Here is a 14975-nt window from a genome sequence, read left to right as displayed (position 1 = left end):
AAAGAATTGACTTTGGGCTGAAGGCCACAGACAGGGCAGGGAAGTGCTGAAAGATTGATGAATACATTGTTGGTTTTGGTATTTCATGGGATTTATAGACAATTAGAAAAGCACAGAATAACACGAGCCTTATCTTTGAACTTACTCATATAACACAATCTTCCTCAACAGATGGAGTTTGTCTGAACTGTCAAAAACTTAACTGAAGTCATTTTTTGTGGTGTTTAAAAGCCATTAATGTCAAAACATGAAAAAAATCTAAAATGTAAGGTTTTTCCAAATGTGTGTTTGTGAGTGTGTGTGCTCATTTTTACTTCGTGTTAAATGTTGTGACAGACCTGCCTGTAACCACATCATCGGGTGTGATGATCTATATTAGGCCACTGGGTTGAATGACAGCAGCTGTTTCATTTGATTTCAGCTGCTTTACTGCAGTCTGCTCAGAGTTAGATGGTGTTTTAAAGTGAGTGCAGAGTTTGAATGTTTCGTAGATCAACATTGCCTTTAAAGCAGCTTTGAATGACGCAAGCGTTTGCAGACATTCAGAGCCTGAACTTAAATGAAGTGATTTCCTTTTGCATCGGCGCCCAGCGGCTTAATGAGACAATAAGTTTTCTTAAGTGCTAAAACATTCTGAATTAGTTGAAATAACACTAAACATCTGAACATGTCTGAACTATTGTAACTTAATTCCATTTGATCTTATCATATCTTCATCTTAATGTTTAAACCCACTTTCAATGCGTGTGTGTACTTGTGTGTGTGCAATGTTGTGCAAGCCGTGTAGAGGATCCCTCCTCTCAGATGACTCACACAAACCTCTGAGAGTAACTAATTAGAACAGTGAAAAGGAGAAAAAAAAGTACCCCTATGACCTGTCATGCTCCGTCTGTGTGGGAATTCTTGTTTCTCAGCCACACAAAAGGAACTTACCATCAATGTGAGTAAACACAGCAGCCTGGGAGCTGGAATTATTACAGGCAAAACAGCATCTTAGTCAAACTCCTGTGATGCTTATATGTCTGCTCTGGGACACTTTCTCAATTGTGTGACAGTTAAATGTCTCCCTGGGATTCAAGGTTGCGTTCGGTTGTGTGTAATTAATGACCTTTTTAACGCACAGCACTAAAAAGTGCACAGCGGCCAGCGGTGAGGTGTTTGTTTTAGCTTGAGGTCTGATTGTGGTTTAGTGGTTTCAGTCTGTGGCTGAGCGTCTAATGTCTGGCCCGTGATGGACAGCGTTGACTGCTGACTGTTGACCTTTGACACTGGATAAAGTAAAGCTGCGGAAAGAGGTCAAAGACTGGGGAGGTCACAGAGGTGCAACCAATCATGTCATCACAATCCAAACACACCGCGGAAATCATGAGTCCACTCCAATTATGTTTTTATGTTTGTCTGTTTGTTGCTTGTTTGAGTAGAAAAGTTTGTGGATTTTAACATACATGAGCATCTGAATGAGGATACACAGTATGTTGATAAGATTTCCTCACATTTAAAGGGGGCTGGTGACATTCTACATTAGTTTTATTGTCAACAAATCCCATAAAGACTAAAACCAGCTTTGCTTAAAGTTAGTGTCTCAATACTTTACGACTTCCCCAGCCTGTCTGTAGCACTCAGCCCATTTCTGGTGGTGGGTTAATACACATTGGTGCCCTAGTGAGTACTTAAGGGGTAACTACATGCTCAAATTCTGCTAGCTCCCTCCCTCCCAGCATGTTTAAAAAATGCAACAGAGGACCGCAGGGAAATGAATGTAGGGAGCATGACCCAGAAGGTCAGGGGACACCAACTGACCACCACTCAGTAGCATGAATAGTGACAGAATCTGTGTCCACGCTGGAAAGGCACTAGAAGGACATTCATGACACTTTGTACTAGTTTCTATGTGGTACCTGTGTTGTAGCTGAGCTAGTGGCTCTTCGACGAGAGGCTCTCTGGTGTGTTTGTGTGTGTTTGTGTGTCTGTGGGGCTGTTTATCATTAACATTGTCAGCCCTGAATATCTTGTAAAGCTCTAAATATAAGGCCCATGTGTTGTATTTACTGCTGCAGAAAAGGAATAAATCTTTGGGTTATTTGCATAACCACGGTTCTCTGAGTAGCATGACGTTGTCTCTCTGCCATCTCCTATCAGGCTTGCTAGCGCTGCAGCAGCTGTGTGTGAGAGGCACAAACTGAGGCTACAGCTAGCCGGTGTTCTGATATTTATACTTGACACACAGCAGCTGAAATGAAATAGACCTCGGAGTCTTGCCTATTACGTCACGGTTTGGGAGGGGCAGAGAATTCGGCTGAACTGAATTTTCAAATCCAAGCAGAAAGAAATAAGATAATTTGAGCAGAAAAAGCACAAAACGCAATACACACAGTATGTGTATTGTTGGAAAAATCACCTGCATTAACATCATGAGCCAACAAAAGCCTATGTGATTATGTGTACAGCGTAAAAAATGACTAAGTGTGGAGTTACCCTTTAAAACACCAGCAGGATGATGCATGTGGGATAGACTCAAAATAAACTGCCCATGTTGGTCATAATGAAGGATTATGTCACCCAGTGCAGCAGTGTGGCTCACTGATGTGTTTTTAACAACACTGGATGTCTATGGCACAGAGGAATATGTTATATCAGGCTTTGGCTAAACGCACCATACTTGCCATTTCATTGTTGGTTTTGTTTTTCTCGTGGGATTTGATGATATCAAGTGAAATAAACGGACTCATCGGTTGTTCACAGTATATCATCTCCCCTTCCCATAATATCCACAAATCATCTCCATCTAAGAAAGCTTTCCAGTTGTTTCCAGTTTGCCATAGAAAGCAAACTAACCTGTCAGTCACTCAGTGGTTGCCAGGGAAACATGGCAACCACTGGCACTCCAGAACTTGAAACATCATACTGCCAGCCAACCGCAGGCCTTCTTCTGTTGTCATGACAGCAGAATGATTGATAGGCTCCTTAGAGAAAGAGAGAGCAGCTCCAGGCCTGCTCTCTGTGTCGTCAACAGGTAAAGACTTATGCATGAGTATGTATGGCTGTGTAAATACATATGTATCTTACTTTAATTCAAATGAAAAAGACTGACTACTGGCCTGTGTGTGTGTGTGTGTGTGTGTGTGTGTGTGTGTGTGTGTGTGTGGGTGTGTGTGTGTGTGTGTGTGTGTGTGTGTGTGTGTGTGTGTGTGTGTGTGTCTGTTCTTGGAGCTCTGTGTGTTGTCATTGACTTATGGCTGGAACAGTGACTGTAATTGACCCTTCATGATCCAGACCTGGCCTCTGTGAAACATTCAGTCCAAAACAGAGTACAATGTCTCTCTGGGGAACCAAGAGGTGTTAACTCCATGACAAACTGGACTCTGTTTCACTCCACATGATTCCAGTGCAACTTTTTATTGCAGCTGTAAATTTTTTGTATTTCAACGGTGTATTTCAAAATGACTTATTAGCCTTTTACAAAATGCCACATCTGTTTAGATGTAATTAAAATGAAAACAAAGTATGGGTACAGACTGGAGTAGACGTGACCCCAGTCTCACCTAATAGAGGATCTAGCTGAGCAGTGAGCAGTAACATTTATAGGTCACACTGTGTTCAAGTGAGCAGGATTTTAAGTCCAGACTCACAGCTTGAACCAACACAAACAGGATCTGGTTCTAGTTTGCCAACTTTGTCTACCCTCCCCCCCAAAAATGACTGAACCAGTCATTTTAGGAAGCATCAAAACGAAAAAGAAACTTGCACAAAGAACAAAATATACTCCATGTACGGCATTTCTGGTGATTATTTTGATTTGTTCGCTGTAAAACAAGCTTCACTCTGGTATCAGACACATCAAGTCTCAGTCAGTGCATCATCTCTGCTTGTCCTGGCGTACTTCACCCCTGTCTCTATTTTCCATCCACCACGTTCTCTCCATCTACTGCTGTCTCTCAGATAAACCCCCATCCCTCATCCACTTCATGACCAAAACAAAACACAAGAACAACTTTTTTTTTCTTCTGAATCAGGCAGACATATCTAGAGAATAGCCAGTCTAAACAGTGTTATCAGCAGTGGTGTTTGCAGACCGAAAAGGCCCAAAGCAGCATGAGACGGGAAACCTATTTTGTATGTGTACGTGTGTGTGTGTGTGTGTGTGTGTGTGTGTGTGTGTGTCTCAAATGTTTTTTTTATTGTTACATAACATAATGGTAGGCATCTGTGTACATGCGTCCTCATGCATGCCCTCAGCTTTCCTGAGAGTTTTATCAATAATGTGTTTACTTGAGAGGCCACGTCATAGATCAAAATCCGCTGTGTAATTTTTTTTTTTTTATAAATGCCATAGATGATGATTAAATCTTAAAATTGTATAGTAATATATTGTTATCCAAAAGGTACATGGTATAATAATCCTACAGGTGGTATATGTTTCCTTGCATGTGTGTGTGTGTGGTTTGTTTGTGTATTAAACATGTCGGGGTTGTCCGTCTCCTGCCTGAGTAATGTTATCATCTGGAGCTCAGGGCTTTATCGTCCTACAGCAGAGATGATAAGAGATACGGCAGGACGTGGTGTTGGTCTGTCTGGTATCTGTTTCTGACCATAAAGCACACTTGTCTGTTCATACTGGCATCACACGTGCTCTCCTCAAATAGCTGGTTTTAAGACTAAACTGATCCGCAAAAGTGATATTGCGACATACACAAACCAACACACATAATGACATCTGGTGACAGCTTCCTGTGGGTTACTGATTCTATAAAGATATGTTACTGTTGATTTTTTTTTTTTAATGCCATGAGCACCACAAACAAAATGTACCTCCATTGCATGGGGGCAAAGGCAGAAAACACATGATGAATGTAGGCAAATTAATCTAAAACTGTAGAGGTATGTGAGAAAATGTGATTTTTTGTAATTCGGGTCGACTGAAATTGACCTTTCAAGGGATGATGTGAAATCTCAAGTTAAATTATTTCTGACAGCCTAATGTGGGAAAAATTCTAAACATGATTATTTCTTGTGCGTCATTTGGCACCTAAATCACTCTCTCTCTCTCTGGATTTAGATTTGGAATTGTGAATTCATTTTGGTTGCTATGAACTAGAAAACTGACAGACTGCCTGACTGACTGACTGTCTACTGAAAGACAAAAAGAACTCATAAGAAACAGGAAGCTTTCTGATAGCTCAGAGAGTCCCAACACGTGTACAATCATTTGAAATTCTACACACAACTCCTCAGTGAATTTGTGCTGACTGAACTTAAACGAGCTTGAGAGGATTTTCTCTTCTACGCTTCAGATTTAATCTAGGTCTGTCTCTGATGTTGGTGTTTGTACCGTAAACTCTGCTGCGGTTGAAGACATGTGAGAAGATTAGTCTCTCCAAGCTGTAAGAGAGCTGCAAAGATTTAAGATTTAAGCAACGCTTAAGCAAACTTAAACAAAGCCTTCATTCTTTTTTACATCTCAGGGGTTTGTACAGCAGGCCGGAGGAGGATTATGACAGGACAGATTTATGAGGAGATGGATTGGAGAGTGTACAAAATAAGAAGAGAGGAAGAGGTCTAACTGTGTCAAGCAAAACTCAGGCAAAGTCATCTAGTTCAAATTGGCACCAAACTCTCATTACGCTGTGTATTTAGGTCAGACATGTCGATTGAAAAAGATATTATATTACATGAGGACTGATTCAAAGAGCAGCCGGAGCTTTCATTTTATTCGAGATGATAATTTGTTAAGTAAATGAACATCGCACGGGCCATCATGTGAGTAACACTGGGATCACTGTGTGGAAATGATTAACAGTCTGCATGATTTTCATTATGGAAATGAGACGTTTGTGTGACACACCAAGCTCGCACGCACACGCACAAACACACATCTTCCTTCCACCAGCTTTCCTCTCACTCTCATTTACTACAGCCTTTCACATGATGCAATTCTTTAAACTGGTTCCTTCGCTTTATCTCCTACCAGTGGCCACATCGCACCCCTTTCCCCTGCCTGTCCGCACCCCACACACACACACACACACACACACACACACACACACACCATCAGGACAGGGGGTGATGATAAAGGCTTGGCAGGTGGCAGTTGAACGGTCTGGTGTGGTTTTTCCTGGAAAATGGGCAGCTGTGAGCGGTGTTGCCTGATCCGGGATGGTGTATCTGCGCTGGGCATCGCAGCAGCTCCTGTCACCGCTCTGACTGAGTTATTACTCAGGGGTTTCCTGTTGACACGGTCACACACATGAAGGCACAGAGACACACTTGCTGTCAAATGTCTGATGTATACATTACATACGCTGTGATCACGTGCAACCAGGAGGGTTTCGGAGTCACGTGTGCTTTATAATCATCTGTTTATTGTCTTATAATGAGGTGAATTCACATAGACATACAGTATAACTGTCTGTTGGGTCTTTTCATTAAAGAGCAGAACCAAAACCAGACAGCTGGGAAGGTGACGTGGTGTGAACAGGTGTGTCAAAGGCTACTGTGTGTGTCTGCCGCTGTAACATCAAGCTTGTGCACAGTGCAGGTTTTAGTCATACGCATTCCAAGACATGAACACATACGCCCATGCTGCACACATCAGATGCAGACAGACTCTCACAAACACACACACACACACACACACACACGGTCCCTTACTGTAATTATCACAGTATACTTACGTCATCCTTTCTCTAAAGTCTATAAGGCAGCACAAAGTCACGTTATTTCATAAAGACCAACGTAAAACCACACATACACACATGAAAACAAGCAGTCAGACTTTCATGCAACTCAAGTCAATTTATGACATTAAAAACAACAAATGCTGGGAAGGCAGACAGACTTAGTGTGTTAGAATGTTGTAAACAGACAAACAAGGATGAGCATCAATAATAAGACTGTTAAAATATGTCAAAGACAAGTGTGATGACTGATCTTTACTGGAAGTTTAGTCATGAAGAGTGTCTGCCAAAACTTTGGTTACATAGTCATTTGACCAAAATCTATTCAGTAATTTGGGTTTTAATTAAAGTTATGATCCACAGCTGCATAAATGAGGTTTTTATTTCTCGTAGTCGGGGCTGAATAGATGAAAGCGGAAGGGGTTACGCTACACATTCCTCTGACACAGAAGATATACAATTTAGACAAGTTTAATAGTAACCCATCTGCGTGTGGAAATTCCCTGCACGGAAAGAATTCATTACAAATCGCTCTTTCACTTTCCTCAAGGGCATTTCCTTACCTAATGTACAAGTTACTTAGAGTGACTACAGGCTACGTTTACTTTAGGTGTAAATGAGATTTTGTTTCGCACATGCAGGCAGGCTGCTGATCTTGCATTCGTTTAACTACAGGCAGCCAAGGTTTGGTCCAGCATCGGGCGTCTTGGATCATGTTTCTTGATTATTGGCACTTTGCCCCCCCCAAACTCTCCCCGCTGACCTTTCCTGTGTTGCAAAAGCTAAATGTCACACAGCGGTAGTGGGTTGTCAGTCAAACGTTTCCAGCGCAGAAGAAGAAGATGAAGAAACACAGAGCAGATGTTTCTTGAAAGCTGCATTTTTCATAAAGCTATCCGCTCGTGTAAGTTTTTCCCCTCACAGAAAATTAATACGTTTGGTTTTGGTTTTGCTTCTACTCAAGAGGTCAGCTTTGCCATCTGTGTAAAATATGAAGACATGCTTGATGAGGAGCCACAATACCAGGCATGCAAGCAGGAGCAGCAGGCAGATGAACCACTCGATGTGTCCTTTTAGCAGGTTCACTCTGTGAGCTTTGCAGCTTCAATAAAAAGTCCATGTGTGAGAACTGAAGTTGAAATTCTTCAGTAAACTTTTCTTAATGATTCATATGAAACCACAAAATGGGAGGATATGCCAGTTGCACAGACTGCACTCCCTCATGACTCCATGACTCCCACCGTGCCAATAATTACTCTTGTTCTCTTCCCAACTCCTGTTTCCACCATGTGTTTCATGTTGCTATGTTTCACAGTTGAAAGGCCTTTTGGTGGAAAGCCCCATGTAAGGAGCAGGACTCACCATAAACAACGTATGTTCAAACAACAGTATCTCTTTCTCTGTCTGTCCTTCTCTCTTTCTTTCCTTACATGATGAATGGAGCGTGGCGCTGCGCCCATCTCCCCCAGATCCATCTTTACGTCTGTGTAAAAATAGATACCATCTACCACCCCATAAGTCCATAAGAACATCATCCATCACTGTTATCAACAAAGGCTCACTTAGACCCCCGTCATCGGCATCTACAGGGGTCCATCTGCCCCCCACCCCCCCCACCCCCACCCCCACACACACACACATATATACACACACTGGTTGTAAAATCTTCACCCTCAACATAATGCTCACTCCTTATCTGTCCCTGCAGGTTTCCATTAACTATCTTGCCAATCAGTCTCATGTCAAAGCCAAACACACACACACATACATTTGGAAACAGGGTTGAATTTTCTGGACCATTTATGCTGAACTGTTTTCATGAAATTTATTTGGAGAATAAAAGGAAATAGAGAATTCAGAATATCAATGTGTGTTTATTCTTGCGTTCTGGCAAGTGTCTGAGTGATTTTTTTTGTGCGTGTGTGTGTGTGTGTGAGCAAGTTCAGCGGGTTCTGTCTGTGTGAGGTAAATTGTTCTCTTCCCGGGTAGAAAACCCAGCGGGCCGCACCCACAAACCACACTCTCCTCTGGCTGGCTCTCGCTCTTACCGGGGTACAGGCTCGCTGGAGTCCATACATGTTGGCTTCCTGTGTTTTCTCTCAAACTAACCTTCCCTTATTGTTTCTCGACAACACTCGACCGTTGACATGTGCTTTGGCAAGGCCTCTCCTTTAAAAAATGTGAACGCCCAGTCCCGAGAAAGGGAGTGAAGGAAGGAAGGAGAGAGGAAGAGGAGGGGGAGCAGAGAGACAGAGAAGCGAGAAGAGAAAAAATTAAAGAGAGGGGGAGCGAAAGAGTGGGCCTCAATATCTTTGACGCCAAACACTCGCCAACCCCAAACCCACAAAGAATGACATCGCAGGAGAAAGGGAGAAAGGGATGGAGAGCAGGCGAATGGGAGGGAGTAGAGGGGCTTATGAAAACGGCCGTGGATGAAGGCAATCTTTAATAAGGAGAGAGCCTTGGGTTTCTGCGGTGGCTGGTAACGGCTCCAGTTGTCTAGGAGGAGGGCTGAACAACAGAGTTTGTTTACACAGAGTAGTGGGACTTGCTAGCTTTACAGCTTGCATCGCTAACATCTATGACGACAGCATGGATTGGCTCACTTTTTTTGCTTCACTGCACAATATCACAAAGATCTTAACTATGTGGCTCCAAAATTGCCAGTAAGAGAAGATGAGGGACAAAACACACGGCCCTCGTTGTGTAAAACTGCATTCTGAACACTAGAAAGTTGCACAACACTCGCAAGAATAAGTGGTGCTAGAAGCTTACACGCATGGCTCATTAGTGAACCACTGCAGCTGGTGAGCTAACTGCTAACATGCTACTCAGTCGTTTTAAATGCTGGGGTGACTGGGTTTTAAAGTTCAGCTAAAGCCAACGAGGCTTCAGCAACGTGAGTTAGCTGAATCAAGTAATCCTCCCAGGTGGTTTAGTAAAAAAAAAACTGTCTGGGGAAACACAACACAAAGAGAGAAGACTAACTTCAGACCCATTTGATTTGGCTAACTCGACTGCTGAAGCCTCATGTGAGCTTTGGACGAACTTTAGTATGAACCACGGTATGAACATGAAATTTTTGTATCATTGCACTTAATTGAGTTCAGCAAGGATATAAAGGCTAATAACCGTTTTGGTCAGAGGTTTTGCACTCTGTCTGCCTATATTTCCCAAATACAGTATCACTCAACAACTGAAATTTCCTGAAATTGGCCTTTTAGAAAAAATTCTGAAAAATGGAAGGAGGGGGTGGGGATTGACGGTCAACGTTGGGTCACATTGTGAAAAACAGCAGTAATTCAATAAAATTTATCTCTGAGATTTCAAGCAAACGCCTGTAAGTTTGCCAATGAAAAGACTTAACTATAATCATAGCTGCAACAACAGTAACTGACTCTGCAACAAGAATGTAGGGAATCTCTCTATCTCTCTCTCTCTCTCTCACTCATGTGTCTCTGAAGGGTTCATTAGCAGAGGATGTGACGTCACCTCAAGAGTGTGGAGTCACTTGTCCGTCGACTAGCATGTTAAACTTGACATTAATTCCATGTCATTAAGCGGCACCGAACAGATTTGGATTACTTAGAGTGCTGCTAGTGTAAACCAAGGATCCCATGACACCGTTACAGTGTCATTTCCTTGTTTAATGTCAGTCACAGTCAAAGGTTGTTAATGACAAGTGTTGCTCCACACACACACTTTGTCTTTGAACTGTGCTTGTTACTCTTGCAGGGAGTGAAAAGGAACACTTTCAGAGAGTTGAAGTTGGGAGTGAGGCTTGTCGCTGTCTGCGCTGTGTTAGTGTAGCACTACTGGGTCTAAGCTTGTGTAAAGTCTCTCTGGGTAGCCTTTTGTTTTGTTTTCTTCTGCTGCGAGTTTGCTCGAGATATACGAGCTGATGGCGTTTCACTGTGTGTATTCTAACACTGAGAAAGAGCCTCGGCATGTTTGTCTAACCAGATAAAAAGGTGTTGTGGTGTTTCGATAGATGATGAGATGGAGAAAAGATTGAAAAGGGGCTGAGAGAGAACACTATTCTTTGTTTAGCGGTTCATGTTTACATGAAACACACTGCATCCAGTTCTTCATCAAACTGGACTTCTTTTACTGTGAGCAAGCAGATGTGAACCACAGCCATTAAGCACATAAGCCACCCCAATGACTACATCATTAAAAAACTCCCCAGACGCCAATTCCTCCAATTACCTACAACTTAAGCTATGATGTGGCAAAACTCTTCTCTAGATCCAAGATCTGGTTAAAATTTAAGATTTATAGTTGAGTTGACTGCTTAAGGAGCAGTTAGCTGCAGAGATCAGAGCCACACAAACCCATACCACAAGAGAGCATACAGATGAGAAGATGGGCTCGTAAAAACCACATTGCCTGACACAGGAGAAACCTCTGAACTGGGACTCTGTAGAAAAGGAGCCAGTGTCCCAAAGTCAGTTTGAGAAACACTTCTTCAACACTCGAAGGGTTTCAGGGAAATTAACATTTACTTTCAAATGAATCTGAAGTGATGAAGTTATTTCCTCATTTTCACACAAATTAAGGTACGGCAGCAGATTTTACTCTTATTAGCCAAAAATAGAGGGCATGTTGATTGACTGATTGTGGGTCAGTCATATTTCTGGATGTATGTTTTCTTAACTTCAGGCATCAGTTGTTATCCATTCATTTCTGTACAATATTAAGATTCTGCCAATTGATTTCATTTCAAACACAAATGAATGGAGATCATGCCTGTCCAGGAGGTAGAGTAGACAAATGCATTCAAATATCTGAAACACTACAACCTGGTTTGCAGCACAGTAATGAAAAGAATACAAGACACAGAATACATCTGTAATTAATTAACTAAAACGTGCAAACTCGCCTGCATGATCATTTCAAGTTGTAGTCTTTTTCTTACATGAAAGCAGTGAGTGTGTGACAGTTCTACCCTCCTCTTTCTCTCACTTGCTCACATTTCTATTCCACCACTTGTTTCTTATTCTGATGAGCTGTCATCAACCCCCGAGCCTGAGGTAACCATGATGTGCAGTGTCATGTTAAACTGATAAAGAAGCTAATAGACAATGCAGGCAATACAGAAAAAAATAAAATAAATGCATGTCAGCTTTGGTGTTCTTACTGCTTTTTCATTGTAAATTTAAATGTGAGAAAGTGATATATTGCAGCTTTAAATTAGTACATTTTCTTTATATTGTACCATTAGGGAGCAGATTTAAATATTTATACCATTTTAATATTTGCACCTGGCAGCTCTGGTATGGTTAAGGCTAGAGTAATATCATGCTTATGGCAGATAAACAGTGGATATGGTTTGGGTTCAGCAACTAAAACTCTTGCTGAAAGTTAGGAAAAAATTATGGTCACAGGTAATAAAAAGAAGAAAATTAATTTGCAGGTCTGTGACATGAACTCTGGTCTCCTGATGTGCTAAACACCCACCTATCATCACAACCTCCACACGTTTACTGTCACACTACTCACTGCTCTGACACTGAACGTTGGCATTGGACGTACAGTAAATCATGAGGTGCAGAATCGGCCAACATGAACACAATTCCTAAGGATACTGGGCAGAGTGATAAAAAGTAGTAAAACAATATGTCATAAACACACAAACTACATACACAAAAATAAATAACCATTTTTTAATCCTAACATACTTCACAGTATGGCCTCATATTTAGTCTCTATACCAAACTTCTGAACCACAAATCTATTTTTCATTTATAAATACTTCATATCAGTCATTGATAAATGGGTGATTAATCCTTAATGAAGCCTTCAGAGAGCAGAGAGTTTATTCTTTAGGTTTTATGCTATTTGTTTATAGAGAAAAAACATTTCACACTCACATTATATTATGGTTCTATGTTATTTAAAACAGGAGAACATCCACAACAGGATCATTCAAAGGATGTTATTGAATGTGAATAATACAACTACATTTCTGAATGGTGATTTTTGAAGTTTTGAAAAAACACAGGTTTATCATGTATCAGCTGCACAAAAACTAAAGAAGAGAGAGAGAGAGAGATACATACACACACACATATATATACATATACATATACATATACATATACATATACATATACATATACATATACATGGGTAACTTTTGGAAAATTCAGAAAACTTCAGGCTAGAATAATGGTGTTTGGGGTGTTTTTCCTGCTCTCAAGTGTAAAAATGGGTCAAATTCGACCCGAACAGAATGTAGTTGTTAAAGGTGCCCACAGAATCCACAGATCTGGAGTCCAACAGACTCGACAGACTCAATAGACTCAGTCCAACATCTTGCAATAATTCAGTGGTGTAAACAGTCGACTGTCTGTGCAGAGCTCTAAACATGAATAATGGCGAGGATTTTCACTTGAATTCTGAATTAGATGGGGTGCCTGTGGAAATATAGAGATGATCAAGATGATCAAGATCAAGATAAAGATGGGTATAATGTATAAGTCAGACACTCAACAGCAGCAATCTCATAAATCACTTGTATACAATCAAGTGATGATCCTGCATAAGCGAGTACACAATGAGCGTTACATTAATCCAAACCAGGTGAAAAAAAAAGCATAAATAATTAACCTCATCTTGGCTGGAGGAAGAGAAAGCCTGAGTCATGAGGGAAATGTTTGCAAAGCTTGATTCTACATGAAGTGCCTAAGGAGAGAGTCTCTCATCAGTGACGATAATAGCTTTCCCTTGAGAACACAGCTGTCTAGTTTGGACAGAGTTTACCGGCAGCAGAATCTGCAACAGTAGTTTTAATGCTGCTAATCAGATTTCACTGCACAAACAATGGAATTTTTTTGGCACAAACAAATGTTGAAGAAATCACCTCAGGACATGTATGTGAGACAAGAGTATAACGATTACCAAGAAAGCATCCATCTAACATTAAAGAAAATCAGATTTATGGAAGAGTCTCCCTTGATCAGTTCTGAATCATGCAGCGCTGTTTACATCCTTCCACCACAAACATGAAGTAATCACAGTTTCCCAGAATCAAAAACATAATAACAAAATCACTGAGGTGTTATCATTTGGACAGCTCGTAAGACATCATTACTCCTGAGGATTTGGCAACGAAAGGATGTCTGATTAAATGCAGCTCAATTGGCTCCGAGCTGGTAAAAACAGAGCTCCTTGTAGGGTATTTAAAATCACCAGGGATGATTCTCATCCTTCTCTTGTGACAGAAAACACATCTCCTCATCTCCCCTGTTGTATCCTGTGAGGTTTTTCTTTACTGCCACAGAGAGAGAACATCTGGAGCCAGTCACTCCACCGCTGGCTCGTGAGTGCAGCCCCTAATGGAACATGTGAATGTGCTATAAGATCCGGCTTGAACAGCTGCTATTAGCTCAATTACATATTTGGCTGGAGAGCGCCAACGTGCTAACTCTGCACGCATTCTAGTTTAATTGTGTAAATTGATGTTAATGTAGCACTTAAGAGCCAAGGCAGTGGGTCACAGAGGAAAACAAGTAAAAAAAAAAAAAAAAATCTGACACTGAGACTCAAAGCTTTGAAGAAAGGTTTAAAGGGGTGGGTGGTGCACTGGTGAGGGAATGAGGGTAATGTAAAGAATGAAAACAAGCTCTCAGGAATCACCATTAAGAGCTAAAGGTCAGAGTTGACAGATAATGTTGCTGAAGTTCGTTTCCTGAGAATATTTTGTTTTTTTGGGGCCTATGACTCTACCTGTCCAGTTGACCTGGGGCTAAGTTACTGCTACACACACACACACACTCAGAAAAACATATCCAAACATATGCAAATACTCGTAAGTAGGCCAAAGGTATCACAGAGAACCTCGCCTACAAAACTTCCCGCAGACTTGAAAGGTCACCCACGGTGAAGCACATATCTTCATAAACCAGTTAAGAGTCATCGGAAAATCACATCTGCAATTAGGGAGTGCTTGTCAGAGAACCAAAATAAACAAATAATCCCAATTGGAAAACTATACAAACATGGCCTGGAGATTTAATCTCCTTTGTTCACTTAATCAGTCTTCCATGTCTTGTTGGCATGTATACCTAGAAAGAGTAATGGTAGTTATTAATAGGAAGTAACAGCCTATGAATGAGCTTGTTTTGAGCCCGTGTTTAAATGAAATTGACATTCTCTTAATCCTTATTGGCACAACGCAACATTTAAATTGAGAGTGGCAAGTATGATGATAACATTTGATGACTGTGTTGCTGATTACTTGTTTTGCTCTGTGTAGCATAGATACCCTGAAAGAGTTGTCCAGAAATAGGCATGAAA

The sequence above is a fragment of the Thunnus thynnus genome, chromosome 3, assembly GCF_963924715.1.
Source record: "Thunnus thynnus chromosome 3, fThuThy2.1, whole genome shotgun sequence".
In the NCBI taxonomy this organism is placed as follows: Eukaryota; Metazoa; Chordata; class Actinopteri; order Scombriformes; family Scombridae; genus Thunnus; species Thunnus thynnus.
This window is presented reverse-complemented; position numbering follows the sequence as displayed.